This window comes from Hipposideros armiger, unplaced genomic scaffold, assembly GCF_001890085.2.
Source record: "Hipposideros armiger isolate ML-2016 unplaced genomic scaffold, ASM189008v1 scaffold_609, whole genome shotgun sequence".
Lineage (NCBI taxonomy): Eukaryota > Metazoa > Chordata > Mammalia > Chiroptera > Hipposideridae > Hipposideros > Hipposideros armiger.
The window spans coordinates 1,189,142-1,206,344 of record NW_017731959.1 but is presented as its reverse complement, the minus strand read 5'-3'; the positions used below and the strand labels follow the sequence as shown (position 1 = coordinate 1,206,344).

The window sequence follows — 17,203 nt, the reverse complement described above, 5'->3', positions numbered from 1 at the left end:
CATTGAACATGGCACCTTGAGCTGAGCTGCCCTGAACGGCTGACGGGCAGCTGGATGGCTCAATGGTTAGAGCATGTGCTCTTAGCAACAAGGTTCCCGGCTCAAGTCCCGCAAGGGATGGTAGGCTGTGCCCACCCGCAACTAAGATTGAACACGGCACCTTGAGTTGAGCGGCCGCAAGCTGCGGACAGGCAGCCGAATGGTGACTGGACTTGGAGCTGAGCTAGCTGCGCCCTCCACAACTAAGACTGAAGGGCAACAACTTGACTGTTCCCCTTCCCCAATTCCCCAACACTGTTCCCCTTCCCCAATTACCTTAAAAAAAAAATCTAAAAAAAAACAAACAAAAAAACCCCTAAAGACTCCTACAAAGACAATTAGAAACAATAAACAAATACACTAAAGTTGCAGAATACAAAATCAATGTATAAAATTCTGTGACATTCCTATATACTAACAATGAAGTACCAGAAAAAGAAATAATTTCATTTGCAATTGCAACAAAAATGATAAAATACCTAGTAATAAACTTAATAAAGGAAGTGAAGGACCTATACACTGAAAACTACAAGACATTGTTTTAAGAAATTGAATTAGATATGGAAATGGAAAGATATTCCGTGTTCATGAATTAGAAGAATCAACATAGTTAAAATGGCCATATTACCTAAAGCAATATATAGATTTAATGCAATCCCATCAAAATCCTAATCACATTTTTCAAAGATTTACAAAAAAACAAAAAACAAAAAAAAAATCATCAAATTTGTATGGAATCACAAAGACCCTGAATAGAGAAAGCAAATCTGAAAAAAAAACCAAAGCTAGAGGTATCATGCTCCCTGACTTCAAATTACACTACAAAGCTACAATAATCAAAACAGTATGATATTGGCAGAAAAACAGACACATAGACCAATGGCACAGAACTGAGAGCTCAGAAATAAACCTACATGTATATGGGCAATTAATTTTCGACAATGGAGCCAAAACACATAATGGAGGGAAAAAAAGCCTCTTCAATAAATGAAGTTGGGAAAATAGGGAAGCCACATGTAAAAGAATGAATCTAGACTGCTATTTGACACCATACACAAAACTTAACTCAAAATGGATCAAAGACCTAAATATAAGACCTGAAACAATAAAATACATAGAAGAAAACATAAGTTATGGGCCTTGGTCTCAGAGGAGATTTTATGTATAAAGTTGACCCCAAAGGAAAGGAAAGTATAAATAAATGATTGAGACTACTTCAAACTAAAAAGCTTGTACACAGCAAAAGAAACCATCAACAAAACAAAAAGGCAACGAACCGAATAGAAAAAGATTTTGCAAACAATACCTCTAATAAGAGGCTAATATCCAAAACATATCAAGAACTTAAACAACTCAACAACAAAAAAACCAAACAATCCAATTTTAAAAATGGGCAGAGGACCTGAACACTTTTCCCAAGAAGACATACAAATGGCCAACAGATATATGAAAAGATGCTCAACTTTACAAGCTATAAGGAAAATAAATGCAAATCACAACCACAATGAGATTCCACCTCACAGAATGGCTATTAACAATCAGATAAGTAATAACAAGTGTTGGAGATGATGTGAAAAAAAAAGGAACCCTCACACACTGCTGGGAATTTAAGTTGGTACAGCACCTATAAAAAATAGTATGGAAGTTCCTCATAAAACCCATATGACCCAGCAATCCCTCTTCTGGATATCTACCAAAAAAAATTGAAAACATTTATTCTTAAAGATATAAATACCCATATGCTCACTGCAGCATTATTCATGGTAGCTAAGATATGGAAACAACCTAAATGTCCTTCAATAGATGATTGGATAAAGAAGATGTGGTACTTACATACTATGAATACTAGTCAGCCATAAGAAAGGATGAAATACTGCCATTTGCAACAATATGGATGGATCCTAAGAGTATCATGCTAAGCAAAATAAGTCAGATGGAAAAGGACAAGAACCATATGATTTCACTTATATGTGGGATATATAACAGAAAGCAACAAACAAACAAAACAAACTCATAGACACAGACAACAGTATAGTGGTTACCAGAGGGTAAGGGGGCGGTGGGTTGAAGACAGTAAAGGAGGTCAAATATATGGTGATGAAAGGATACTGGACTTTGGGTATGAGCACACAATGCAATATACACTTAAAACTTATATAATGGGGGCCAGCCGAGTGGCTCAGTTGGTTAAGAGCTCGCTCAAGAGTTTGAGCTCTGAGCAACAGCGGTTCGATGCCCGGCCTGAGCTGAGCTGCCAACAGGTGGCAGGATGGCTCAGCTAAAAAAATAAATAAAATAAAATAAATTAAACTTATATAATGGTATTAACCAATGTCATACCAATATATTTAATAAAAATATACTGTACTGAATATTTGAAAGTTGCTAAAAGAGTAAGTAGATCCTAAAAGTTTTCATCACAAGAAATTAAAAAAACTTGTAACTATGTATGGTAACATATTAACTAGACTTATTATGGTGATCATTTTGCAATATATACAAATATCTAATTGTTATGTTGGGCACCCGAAAGTATCTAATGTTAAATATATCTCAATAAAAAAAGCTTTTAAAAAAGACACTCTATTTCAAGGGAGAAGAAATAACTTACTTGGAACATGCCTTTAAAATTATAAACATGCTTATTCAACTCAACACCAAAAAAAACCAACCCAATTAAATAATTGGCAGAGGATATAGAGACATTTCTCTAAAGAGGACATCTAGATTGCCAACAGGCATATGAAAAAATGTTCAACCTCATTAATCATTAGAGAAATGCAAATAAAAACTACAATGAGATACCACCTCACTCCAGTCAGAATGGTTATCATCAATAAATCAACAAACAAGTGCTGGTGAGGCTGTGGAGAAAAGGGAATCCTGGTGCATTGTTGGTGGGACTGCAGACTGGTGCAACCATTACGGGAAATCAATATGGCAGTATCTCAAAAAACTGGAAATGGAACTAACTTGTGACCCCAGCAATTCCACTCTTAGGTATCTATCTAGAGAAACCTAAGACGCTAATTCAAAACAACATATGCACCCCTATGTTTATTGCAGCGCTATTTACAATAGCCAACATTTGGAAACAATGGAAATGCCCATCGGTAGATGCCTGGATTAAGAAACTAGTTCATTTATACAATGGAGTATTATTCAGCTATAAAGAATGAAATCTCACCATTTGCAATGATATGGATGGACCTAGAGAACATTATGTTAAGTGAAATAAGTCAGTCGGAGAAAGACAAATACCATATGATCTCACTTATATGTGGTATCTAAAAAACTGAATAAACGAGAAATGTAAACAGAAATAGTCTCAGAGAGATATAGAGGAACAACTGATGGTTGCTAGTTGGGAGGGGGGTGGGGAAGAGGAGAAAGGGAAGGGATTAGACAGCAAAAATAGGTAACTACAATGTTGCCACAGGGATATGAAAGACAGTTTGGGGAATATAATTAATAATGTTGTATTTTGTAGGGTGTCAGATGGACACATTTCTTGTTAGGGAGACCACTTTATAAACTGTGTAGAGGCTTGACCACCGCACTGCACAGCTGAAGCTGAGTCACGGGATGTGAAGTATAGTGTGGGGAGTGGAGTCAATGGAATTGTAATAGATATGAATGATATTGGGGGGTGGGGGGTTGGATTGGGGAAGGGGGGTTGTCACTTTGTGAGGGGTGAAAAGTATAACTACTGCATTGTTTTATACACCTGAAACTAATAAAAAAAATTATAAACCTGAGTTGTATATATTTAGCTTCTTCTTTTGGAAAAGTACAGCACCCCAAGAATGCAGCTGTGCAGAAGGAAAAAATAACTCCCAGATATGCTCAAAATTACTCCACACTCCCCTTGCAATTTCTTTACTATGCTGCCTACCCCTATCTCCCCGCAACTCTCTCCCCCCTCCCCTCCCTCTGGAATTTAAAGGGGTATACAAATCCCAGCCCTTCCCTAAGCTGGTGGAACTCAAGAACAAGAACAGGGTAGATCCAGGGCAGATATGCTCCAGCACTGAGAGAGGCCTGGGCACCCCTGCAGGGATTCAGACAGACCATTACACTAATCTCAATGTTGATCTGGACCTCAGGTAGGTATGATAATAACATGGCCCCATACAGCTCCCCTTTGCAGGTACAGCCGAGTTTCCTCAAGCAGTTACCCAAGTTACCGCCGAGGTCAAAGGTGGGAGTCCTCAAGCTAAAAACCCAATATGCTTGCACATGTTCCACACCTAGACAAAGACTTCCAGAGGCTTCTAGTATATATCAGGCTGAAATACAAAATCACTTGGCTTCTCTGTCTGTATTATGAACCACTAAATCTAAGAAGGGGCTCCCCAACCCATGCCAGAAACAGCAAGACGTTGAGTACCTGGCCACACGAACTAGATAGGAACCAACACAAGAGTATAGACACACTCTTAAAAAGCCCATGATGGATATGTAGTATGAATGAGAAATAAACCTGCCATGTTAAGATACTGATATTTGGGTGCTCTTAACACAGCATGACCTAGCCTATTCTGACACTGCTACACTAATAAACAATACTAAATTCCCTGTCTACCTTCTCACCGTCCTTGGAACACCACATAGATATACTTTAGACTTTGTTATAGATGGGAGATAGACAGATAACTATAGATATATAGATATATGATCAAAAAGTATGGTGAATGTTTAAATAAAAAAATTTCTTACAGTAAGAAACATTGCCATTAATCCCCCTCAAAATACTCCCCCCCCCCCCCTTTGAACACATTTATCCCATCCTTCTTGGCCACTTTCTGAAGCAGTTCTGAAAGTCCTCTTTCAGGCCTTACTTCATCCTCCATCATGACAACACTCTATGTCACATATCGCTTCTGGTACAGCAATTTCTGTCAAATAAAAAATTACAGTGTGTCCTCATCCACCTTATTCATCGACTTGGCACCATGCAACTTCTGGCTCTTCCTCAAAGTCAAAATGACCATGAAAGAAAAATGTTTTGAATCAATTCAGGACATCGAGGCAGCCACAAGAGAGCAGCTAAAGACACTCACGAAAGAGGACTTCCAGAACTGCTTCAGAGAGTGGCAAGAACGATGGGATAAGTGTGTTCGAAGTGAGGGGAAGTATTTTGAGGGAGGTTAATGATAATGTGTCTTTTACTGTAATAAATTGTTTTTATTTAAACATTCATTGCATTGTTTGATCACACCTTGTATATATATTATGCAAATCAAAACCACAATGAGATTTTACCTCACATCTATTATAATAGCTATTATAAAAAATAACAAGTGTTGGTGAGGATATGGAAAAAAAGGGACACTGTGCACTATTGGTGGGACTGTAAATTGGTGCAGTCACTATGGAAAATAGTATGGAGGTTCCTAAAAAAATTAAAAATAGAACTACCGTATGATCCAGCAATTTCACTTCTGGGTTTTATCTAAAGAAAACAAAAATACTAACTCCAAAAGATATCTCTGTACCCCATGTTCACTGCTGCATTATTTACAATAGCCAAGGCATGGAAGCAACCTGAGTGTCCATCAATGAATGAATGGATAAAGAAAATGTGATACACATACACACACAATGGACTATTATTCAGCCATAAAAAAGTAAATCCTGGGCCGACTGAGTGGCTCAGTTGGTTAAGAGCTCGCTCAAGAGTGTGAGCTCTGAGCAACAGTTTGATTCCTAGCCCGAGCTGAGCTGCCAACAGGTAGCAGGATGGCTCAGCTAAAAAAAAAAAAAAGTAAATCCTGTTATTTGCAACAACATGGTGGTTGCCAGGAGTACAGGGGGTGGAGGATGGGCACAACAGTTGAAGGTGGTCAAAAGGTACAAACTTCTAGTTATAAAATAAGTCCTAGGGATGTAATATACAGTTTGGTGACTAGAGTTAATAATATTGTATATTTGAAAGTTGCTAAGAGAATAGATCTTAAAAGTTCTCATCGGATGAAAAAAAATTGTAACTATCTGTGGTAATGGATGTTAACTAGACTTACTGAGGTGATCAGTTCACAGCATATACCAATATTGAGTAATTATGGTGTATACCTGAAACTAATATATGTCAATTATATCTCATTAAAAAATGATAAAAGCTATGGAGAAAAATAAAATAGGATAAGGATGATACAAAGTATGTTGGTTGAGATGCTATTTTATATAGGGTGGTCAAAGAAGGTTTCTCCAATTTGGAGACATATGAGGAATGTCTTGAAGAATTGAAGGAGTAAGTGATGTGGGAATCAGGAGTAAAAATATCCCAGGCAGGGGAATCAGCCAGCTCAAATGCAGAGGGGGCAGAATTAAGTTAAGAGAAAAATTATAGAAGATAAAGTCAGAGAGGTAAGAGAGAGCCAGGTCACATATGGCTATGTTAAACCACTGTAGAAACTTTGGTTTTTATTCTCAGTAAGATGGAAAGTCACAGAAAGTTTTAAGTCAAAGAGTAACACAAACTGACTTACATTTTGGAAAAATCTCCTCGGCTGCTGTGTTAAAAGGAATTTTAGGCAGGCAATGAAGGGGGATCAATTAAAGGCTACTGCAACAGATTAAATGAGAGATGAATATAGCCTACACATGGACCAGCTGAATTCTCACATGCAAGGCTTCCAACTTCTGAGTTCCCCCTCACTCATCTGGGCACAGGCTTATCCCCTTTCTCTCCACTATCTGGAACGGCCCTCTTGCTCCCAATAAATTAAGTCTAGCTAGAATTCCAAACTGTAAATGTTGAATATTTTATAATCTAATTAATTACTGTATTAAGTTTAAAATGTCGGATATTGCCTGTGTACATGCTGTCCACCGACAGTATTTTGATTACCTGATCTCCCCCTTTCTTTGCTCCTCCCCCATCGCCACCCCACCAGGGCAACATGAGAACACAGGCCTCTGGAGAAGAAAATCTTTGCCATTTCAGAGGCAGTAAGTATTCATGGGGGTGGTCATCATCTTCTAGGTGGAAGACAAAAGGCTAAATCCTATTCAGAGGGGTTTCTTTAAGGGTGTGATACAAGAGAAGTAATGGAGCCTAGTTCTGATTGATAATAGTTTCCCCCTATTATTCACAATCTGCCTTTTTGAGCATCTCTTTTCCTTTGTGTGAATCTCCAGGGAGCTTCTGAAGAGCTTGACTCTAAGAATTGATTTGACATTTACTGAGCTGCAAATGGGACAGTTCTGAGGACCTCCCATTTCTTTGGCCCTCTTATAAAATACTTTTCTTCCTAAAAAAATAGGGGAGAGATTTAAATATAACAATTTCTTGAGTATTTCTATTTATTTTACTGTTACTTAATGTTAGTCATAATGAAAATACATATGCTCTATCTCATAGTTTTAATCAACTGCATAAAATGCCATCTTTTGGCGGGACTTAAAATTCCCCTATTTATGAAAACTAATTTTGGATATTACTATCTTAAGGGCTGTCCCAAGGTGTTATACTCTCTACTTTTAGATCTGTCCATGGTTCTACCTTTTTATAAACCTTAATAAATATCAATCCAGTCTTCCTTCCGTTTAGAAATCCAGTGATGGGGTCCAAGGATTCCAGGTTGAGAACCCTAATGAGGACGACTTGAGCATTCAATTCAAAATAGACCTGGAAACTGGTCTAAGTGTTTACTAACAGATTACCTGGCAAATTGGTATAGATTACCTGGTCCTACTGGTCTAGAACTCTGATCAAGCCCTCAATTTCATTCCTACTCTAAAAATACTGGCAAAGTGAACAATCCTATCACCTATTTGAACTACTAATAAACACCAGCCTATAAACTGCATGGCTTTTAATACTAGGACTGTGATGTGTGATGCTACATATGCACTAATCTTATTTTCAACAATTCAGTTGTTATGATAAAGGCTCTTACATTTTCCTCACTCGGCCAATAGAGATCTTAGAGATCCTTAGAGATTTTGACAGGAGAAACTGTCAAAATAATACTAAGATGGGGCAGATATAGAGGAAACTGGATTTTTGGGTCTATCCTCAGGTACCCATCATGAATCCAAATGGGAAGTACTCAGGACAAGGTGTCTTGAACGGGATTTTGGTCACTGGGAATTATCAGAACAGGAAAAAAATTATGTTCTGAAAAACAAGAAAGATTTCAGAGAAGAAAAAAAAACCCAAAGCACCTTGATCTTGGCTTTTGGCTGTTCAATAACCATTCTTTCCTCTTCCTCTTAGTGACAGACCTGTGGAAAGAAGAACAACTTGAGATACTTGGCTTTTCTTGGAACCCTTCAGTCCCTCTCCACCCACACCTACATACAAGTACAGAGGAAGGTCAGGGAAGACTGAAGAGTACAGCCCAAGGTAGTTACAGGGTGGGGCCAGAATCTATCATGAGCTCACAGAGTCTCCTAGGTAGAGTGATGAAGTCACACTTGCATAATCACAACTCCCCCTCCCCCATGTGAACACATAGTTCTGAACCAAGTCTCCCTGGTTACTTATAATCCTATATAACCACCTAGGGGGCATACAAAGTCCTAATCGCACTGCCACAGGCTTTCTCCACACGCACCTACCCACTGCCCCACAGCCAGACAACCACAATCTCACACACACACACACACACACACACACACACACACACACACACACACGGTGCCGCACAGTCACAAACCCACCACAGGGATCCAGTCTCAACCGCACAATCATCGTCCGTCTACATCCCCGTGCACAATGGCGCACAGTCATGCTGGTAATTTCTGGCTGCCAGAAATCACACTGCAAACATTATGGTACACATCTCCGTATTTATGTATCAGAGTTTCTCTACAGCACAATACTAAAAAAAGAAATTTTGGGGTGTATAGTAGGAAACTCTCTCTATCCAAGTTTATTGGGAACACACACAGTCGCAAGCACTCTACTCCATCACCCAGAGCTACCACCACATGCACTCACAATCACATACCACGAAGACAAACAGTAGCAATCACAATCTCTCACACACAGATGATCTCTCTTCAACTCGCTCAGGACACGAAAGGACCGGCCCACCAGCCCGCCCCAGACACGAAAGTATTCTCACTCTGACTCCTCACCCTAGTCCTTCCCTAGTTCCGGTCCGGTCCAAAATGGCCAAATCGCGCCGGACACCAAAGGCTAAATCCGCGAAACCAACAGTCCCGCCAATCTGTAAAGACGCGGCTGAAATCCCGCGAGACGTAGCGCCGGCCTGCGGTGTACTCTGGGAAATGATGTCCAGAGGCGCACGACGGGCATCCGGATTCATCGGCGCGTAGAAGCCTTGCTTGAGCTCATCTACGGCTTCTCCTAACCAAACAGAACATCAAGACCCCGACGCTGAGCGGCTCGCAGATTGGAGCGCGTCGGCCAGCTAAAGATGCTAGTCCTACTCATCCCTGGCGGCTTGGTTGCCACTGGTCCACCCAGGACGAGACGTCCGGTTCGCGGTTCGCGGAGCTGCGGGGCCTATGGGAAATGTAGTCCCGCTCAGAAAAGCAGCCAATTCTGCCGGAATGCAAGCGAACTGATTCTCGTCAGCTCCAAGTTTGGTACTAGCCACTAGTCACGACTGACTGCTAGGCTCACAGTCCGTGTTGCAGTCTCTTCCTGCAAGTCAAGGGGACTAACCCCTGAGAGATCCTTGGACCCCCCAGGATCTACCTGACACTGACTGATGCCCCCCCCGCCCCCCATAGCTGAGGCACTAGCGAAGAACAGAGGACGCAAGATCTTAAATGCACTTTTTTTAATTTTTTATTTATTTATTTACCTTTTTTTTTTTTTTTAAGCTGAGCCATCCTGCCACCTGTTGGCAGCTCAGCAGCTGCTCAGCTCTGGCCGGGAATCAAACAGCTGTTGCTCAGAGCTCAAACTCTTGAGCGAGCTCTTAACCAACTGAGCCACTCAGCCGGCCCTTAAATGCACTTCTATATGTTCTTTACTCAAACATCAATCACCAACACACCGAACAGTAAGCATCAATCATCAAATACACCACACAGTAAAGTACATAGAGTAATACAATAATTGGATAAAATAGAGTAACGAACCGGTGCCAAAGTCAGTCTGAGTCCTGGTAGAGCGAGGAAGGGTGGCTGGTCTGGGAGGTCAGTCTTGCAGAGGTTCTGTCTCAGCAGAGCAGAGTAGAGGGTTCTTGGAGCAGAGTGACAACGTGCTCACCTCAGTAGAGACCGGCTCTCTGAGCTGCAAAAGTCCTCAGTTCTTAAGCAGTTCTGAGTACCTTTCAGATGCCACTAATCAAGGCAGCCAGCTGGCTACCCTGCCGTCCTCATCTTCAGTAGCAGACCTTGGGAGTGTAACTGTTTACACCCAATAACACAGGCAACCCGGCAGCTCCCTGGGCATTATCTGCTAAGTTCTCTGCGCATGTTGAAAATGGAGTCACTCTTGCTCACACAAACATTCTAACAGCTTTCAGGGGCGCTCTACACACCACCGAAACCCATGCTGCCGCTCGGGACCACCGAAACCAATGCTGCCGCTCGGGATATTTCTGTAGGTGATAGCTAGCACTCAGAATACACAGGGGATGAAACACTGACCTGACATTTTTATCTTTGTCATTCCGTGAGTCCAGGTGAGACCTGATATCTCGTTCCGTACTGTGTTGATAAAGAACATAAACTAGTTTTTATGTTAAAATAGATATGCTTATTTTATGTATTAGCATGCATATTCAACATGCTTTTAAAGCAAGAAGGAAGATTGCAAAGTAATATGTTGTGAGATCTTGGTTTTCTCTGTCCCAGGCACCCAAGTATATAAACACATACTCTCCTCTATACATTTAATGAAACTACTAATATATTTGGGTTTAAATCTACCATCTTACTATTTGCTTTCTGTTTATCTCACCTGTTCACAATCTTAACATTTTCAAAGAGTACAGGTTAATTTTGTATAATGTTCTCCAATTTGGATTTACTTGATGTTTCCTCATTATTTACACATTTTGGGGAGGAACATAAGTAATGCTATGCTTGTCTCAGTTTATCCTATGAGGAGACACACAATGTCAATCTGTTCCATTACTGGTGATAATTTACTTAGTTAAAATGGTGTCTGTGAGGTTTCTTCACTGTAGAGTTAATTAATGAGTATTTTGGATTTGTCAATAAATAAAAGAAGGTCAACTGGCAAAGGAGCCTGGGAAATGTAGTTTCCAGCCTCCCAGTGCCAACATTACAGAGAAACATATATAAGGTTCAGTGTGGGACTGAAAGACAATAATAAGTAAATAGCCAGCACATGATCATCTTAGGAATTTCCTTCACCTCTTTCTTATGATCAGTCTCTGATTTTCTGGAGTTCATGTCTTTTTTTTTTCTTCTTGGTTTAGCCCCTCATTTTTGTAAAAAAAATAAATTCCTCAACTATCACCTTTAGAAAGGTTAATTTGGAGTAAAATTTGGGGGCTTTTACAAGTCTAAAAACTCCTTTATTCTACCTATTTTGGATGATAGCTTAACTAGATTTGGGATTTTAGGTTGGACAGAGTTTTCCCTTAGAATTTCAAGAGAATTATACCATTGTCTTCTAGCTTACAGAGTTGTTGTTGTTGTTTTTCTTACATCTCAGTGATTGTATTTTTATAAATGTAAAACAAGGAAACTAAATGAAGATAAATAGCTGTGGGAAACTTATAAGGAAAATCAAGGCAATGATTAACATGTTACAGGAAAGTGATTACCCCTGGTAAGAAGGGAGAAGACTTAGCTTCAAATAAGCATAGTGGCAATAATGTCTAAGGTAGTGATTCTCAAACCTTAGGGAACATCAGAATCACCTGGAGAGCTTGTTAAAAGACAGATTGCTGGGCGCCACCACCATCTAATCATTAAGGTCTGGAGTGGGGCCTGAGTATTTGCATTCTTTAAAAAAAATTTTTTTTAATTTTGACATAATACAAATTGACATATAACATTGACATATAACATTGTATTAGTTTTAGGCGTACAACATAATAATTTGATACATGTATATGCTTGTATTGCAAAATGATCACGACAATAAGTTAACATTTATCACCACACAGTTACAATTTTTTTCCTTTGAAATACCATTCAGTATTGTTAACTATAGTCACCATGCTGTACATTACATCCCCAGAATTTATTTATCTTACCACTGTAAGTTTGTACTTTTACAGTTTTTATCTGAAAGTATGATGACAGTTTGATTTGTGTTTTGTTTTTCTTTCTCTTTGGAACCATTTGATCTTCATACCTAGTTTTCTGAAATTTCACAAAGATGTGCTTTGGTAGGGGTCTTTTTTGTTCATTGTACAAGGTACTCAGTGGACCTCTTTATTTTTAAGACTCATGACCTGTATTTCTACAAATCTCTTTATATTTGTTCTCTGAAATTTTCCTCCATTCAGTTTTCTCCTCCCTTTTTCTGGAACTTCTTTTAGTTGACTGTTGAAATTCCTGATTTTATCTGTTATCTTTCTCATCTTTTATCACCTAGTTTTAAAATTCCTTTTCCCCCCTACAATTGGGTGATTTCTGCAACTCTATTTCCCATTTCTGCTGTTAAAATTTAAAAACTAGCTATCTTATTTTTAATTTCCAAGAGCAGCTTTTATAGTACCTGTTATTTCCTTGATATATCTTCTCTTATCTCTCTGTGCTTTTTTTTTTTTTTTTTTTTAGCTGAGCCATCCTGCTACCTATTGGCAACTTAGCGGCTGCTCAGCTTGGGCCGGGCATCAAACCGCTGTTGCTCAGAGCTCAAACTCCTGAGCGAGCTCTTAACCAACTGAGCCACTCGGCCGGCCCTCTCTGTGTTTTTACAGGGTTTTTTGTTTTGTTTTGTTGTTTTTTTAAAGATTTTTATTGGGGTATTGGGGGGAAGGGAACAGTGCTGGGGAATTGGGGGAAGGGGAACAGACAAGTTGCTGTCGTTTTGTTCTTCAGTCTAGTTGTGGAGGACGTTGCTTCACTGGCCCAAGTTGGCACCATCATTGCGCTCTTCCCGGCCGAGGCAGATCAGTCGCCGGCTTCTGGACGGCCGCTCACTGCGGCTGCTGACCGCTCACGCTGGCTGCTGGCTACATATTGTAGCCCATGGCAACCCACTGCCACAGGGGCTGCAGCCTACGCCGTCGCCGGCAACTCACAGCAGCCCAGCTCCAGGTTGAGCTGTTGTTCAGTATCTTAGCTGTGGAGGGCAGTGTCACTGGCCCTCATACGTGGGATCCGAACTGGGGCCCTCTGGCGTCGCAAGCCAGTTCTTAACCATCGCGCCATTCGGCCGGCCCTACAGGTTTTTTTAATTTTATTTTTTAATGTCTTTTCCTGTTCCTTACCTATATCCATGTCCTTAGATTTTTGTTTTAACTATTTTCACATTAATATGTCTTTCATATTACTAGTTTTACATCACATTTACATATTACTGTTTTCCCTAGTTTGCTGATTAATAGCTGCCCATTCATCTTTTATTAATGATACACTAAAAAAATGAGTATAATATCTGTATATGTAATGAGGGCTTGTCGACTTGTGAGCTTCACTATAGAACTATTATTGGTCAAGAATTCAGACAATTCTTTGTGAGCCCCCAAATATTAGTATTATAGGTTTTCTCCTGGGCTGTAATGTTTCTCCAGAGAAGAGACTTCTCATCTTTTGACTACCAGAATTTTTTAGGTCCAGCAGTGATAAAGTCCCACAATTTATTTAATCCCCCTGATTGCAGTGTGGTGTCTCTCTTTGTCATCTGCTTTTCTTTACATCCTTGTGTCTAAAGCTTCTTCAATTCAATTTCTCTAGATAATGAATATTCTGTTCTTTGGCAGGGTGGTGTGGTATTGTGTTAGTTATCTATTTCTGCATCACAAATCACGCCACAACTTAGCAGCTTAAAACAACAAACATTATTTCAAACAGTTTCTGAGGCTCACAGACCTGGAAGCAGCTTAGTTGTGTGGTTCTCGCTCAGGGTCTCTCATGAGGTTGCAGTCAAGCTGCTGGCCTTGCTAGACTGGGACTGGAACATCTGCTTTAAGATAGATGGCTCACTTACATGGCTTTTGATAGCTCCTTGCTGACTGTTGTCAGAAAGCTTCAGTTTCTTCTTACATGGGCCTCTCCACAGGATTGCCTGAATGTCCTAACAACTGGCTTTACAGCTAGCATCCCCTAGAGCAGCAGTTCTCAACCTGTGGGTCGCAACCTCTTTGGGGGTCGAACGACCCTTTCACAGGGGTCGCCGGGTACTCGTATGTGCGCGTATCTGCATGTGGGCCTGGAGATGGATAGAGGAGCGGTGTCTCGGTTCCTAAGACCATCGAAAATATGTGTTTTCCGATGGTCTTAGGCGACTCCTGTGAAAGGTTGAGAACCGCTGCCCTAGAGCAAGTGATACCAGAGAGAGAGCACATAGTCAGGAAACTACAGTACCTTTTATGATGTAGGTTCAGAGGTCACATCCCATCACTTCTACCATGCTCTGTTCATTAGAAGTGAGTCACTAAGTCTAGCCTACACTTAAGGTTGGAGTCAGGGGATTATAAAAAAGAAATTGTGGACACAGTTTAAAATACTACAGATGGCTTGAGTGGGGTTGGGGGTGATGCGTTTCAAGCTACTTATAAATCCTTTTTTCAGCTCCTAACTTTCTTGCCACTTTTTGAGGCACTTGGTTCCTCCACTCCATGAGCTGTTGTAGTGATTTTTTTTTTTTTGCTTATTTTCTGTTGGAATTATTTCAGTTTCTTGGTTCTGACAGTCTTCCAGCTGCAAGCCATCTTTGAAAAAATTGTTGACATATCTCATCAACTATACAGCATTCTCTTTTTTCTTGTGAGTTTATATTGTCCCAGCCTCCTATTTACAAAATTTTAATGAAGCTTCTGGAGGAAGCAAAAATAAATGCATGTGCCAATCCACTAAGTTTAATATACTGTGTCCTCTTTGTATGTTTATCCCTCTGGTCATTCTACCCTCTGTCTAGTCATCTAAATAGACTCTTTTTATGAACTCACTCTTTCATCCTATTTGTTACTTCCTCATTTTGTGATCTCTTCATGTTGCTGATTTGTGAGTTATGAAAAGTTGATTTAAAAGCATGCACAGCTAAAATATTAATCAAATATCGGTGTTCTACCCCAAGTTCCTCTGTAAGAGTTTCCTTCTCAAAATTAGGGGACAGTGGATATTAGCACTTGGGATTTCTTTCATATTGGGGGGTTCTTTTGGCCTGAAAATGAAGTCTAGACCATAACAGCAAATATCTGAAATTTTATTTATAATAGTGGAAAAAATTTTAAGTGCTGATAACTATTACAATAGTAGTAGATTTTGCATACTTACTACATACTAAAGAGTGTTATTAGCAATTTTCAAATGTTATTTATTTAGTTGTAATAATTTATTGGGGAATTGGAGAAGAGGAACAGTGTTAGGGAATTGGGGAAAGGGAACAGCCAAGTTATTGTCCTTTAATCTTAGTTGTGGAGGGCGCAGCTAGCTCAGCTCCAAGTCCAGTCGCCACCTGGCGGCCCGACAGCAGCTTGCGGCTTTTCAGCTCAAGGTGCTGTGTTCAATCGTGTTCAATCTTAGTTGCGGGTGGGCACAGCCCACCATCCCATTGCAGGGGTCGAACCAGCAACCTTGTTGTTAGGAGCACGTGCTCTCACCAGCTGAACCATTTTGCCACCTATTGGTAGCTTAGCAGCAGCTCATCTCGGGTGCAGCTCACTGGCCCATGTGGGAATCAAACCGGCAACCCTGTTGCTCAGAGCTCGCACTCTTAACCAACTGAGCCACTCAGCCGGCCTTATTTATTTATTTTTTAATGATTGTTATTTGTACTCCATTTTAGAGGAAACCTTGGATATTAATAAGCAGATAGAGAGGCAACTGAAAGACTTATGAGTCAAATTGTGTGTATCTCCAAGAAAATACAGAGGAAAAAGGCAGTGACTATGAAAGATATCCTCTGAGTTCAGACATTGTTTCTTCAAGATAAGGCCTGTCTCAATGTGACTCACTTGGAAAGAATTAGAAACTTAATTTAGACATATTATGAAGGCTTCTATGTAAGAAATGCTATCAATATAATAAGTATATTGTAACTCATTGTATGTTATAGTAACCCCCATTAAGTGAAATTTGTATAAAAAGGAATTCAGAATTAAACTTCATCAAATACCTGAAAATACGCAGTAGAGAAAAACCCTACAAACTTTATCCATCTAGGATGCTTATTATATTCACGTGTATCATCTTATTAGTCACTAGAGAAAGCATGCATCAGAGGAAACCTATGTGTAAGGAATATTAGAAAACCTTCAGCCAGTTATTCAAATTAATTGAATATGAGAAAATTCAAATTATGGAGAAATTCAATTAATGTAACAAGTTTGGAAAAATGATTTGCTAGAGCAAAACTTCATAAAACATGAGAAAATTTAAACTTTATGAATGTAAGGAAGCTTCCATTTAGATGTCAAATTCATAAGTCACCAGAGATTTCATATTGGGAATAAATATTATTCATGTAAAAAATGTGAGAAAGCCTTCAGCCACAAATCAAATATCACTGACCAGGAGAAAATCCATATGGAAGAGAAACCCTTTAAATGTAGTGAATGTGGAAAAGACTTCAGCCAGAAGCAAATACTTAACTAAATATTATACTGCTCACTCTGGAGAGAAAGCCTACAAACGTAAGGAATGTGGAAAATCCTTCAATCAGAAAGAAAATCTCATTACTCACCAGAAAATTCATACTGGAGAGAAACTTTGAATGTAATAAGTGTGAAAAAGCTTTTATTCAGAAGCCAAGCTTCATTAAACACCAGAAAATGCATGTTGGAGAAAAACCCTAAATATGTAAGGAATGTTGGAAAACATTCATCAGCAAATCAAATCTCACAAAGCATGAGAAAATTCATATTGGAGAGAAACCCTTTAAATATAATAAATGAGGAATAGCCTTTAGCCAGGAGCAATAACTCATTAAACATCACAACATTTAGGGTGGGCCGAGTGGCGCAATGGTTAAGAACTGGCTTGGAATGCCAGAGGGCCCTGGTTTGGATCCCACATATGAGGGCCAGTGACGCTGCCCTCTACAGCTAAGACGCTGAACAACAGCTCAACCTGGAGCTGGGCTGCC

General features: G+C 39.7%; 1 protein-coding gene and 1 pseudogene across 1 annotated transcript in view; one reads left to right on the top strand and one right to left on the bottom strand.

The window, feature by feature from the left end:
* Positions 1 to 9,388, bottom strand: part of LOC109372011 (zinc finger protein 850-like) — a 30,393-nt gene extending 21,005 nt beyond the window's left edge. The window contains exons 1-3 of the mRNA XM_019624804.1: positions 9,130 to 9,388; positions 8,212 to 8,271; positions 6,531 to 6,607 (exon numbers count right to left, since the gene is read on the bottom strand). The gene's annotated coding sequence lies outside the window, so the exon portion shown is untranslated. The remainder of the gene's footprint in view (positions 1 to 6,530; positions 6,608 to 8,211; positions 8,272 to 9,129) is intronic.
* A 43-nt stretch (positions 9,389 to 9,431) lies between these two features.
* The window catches only part of LOC109372010 (zinc finger protein OZF-like), an 8,996-nt pseudogene continuing 1,224 nt past the window's right edge, over positions 9,432 to 17,203 (top strand).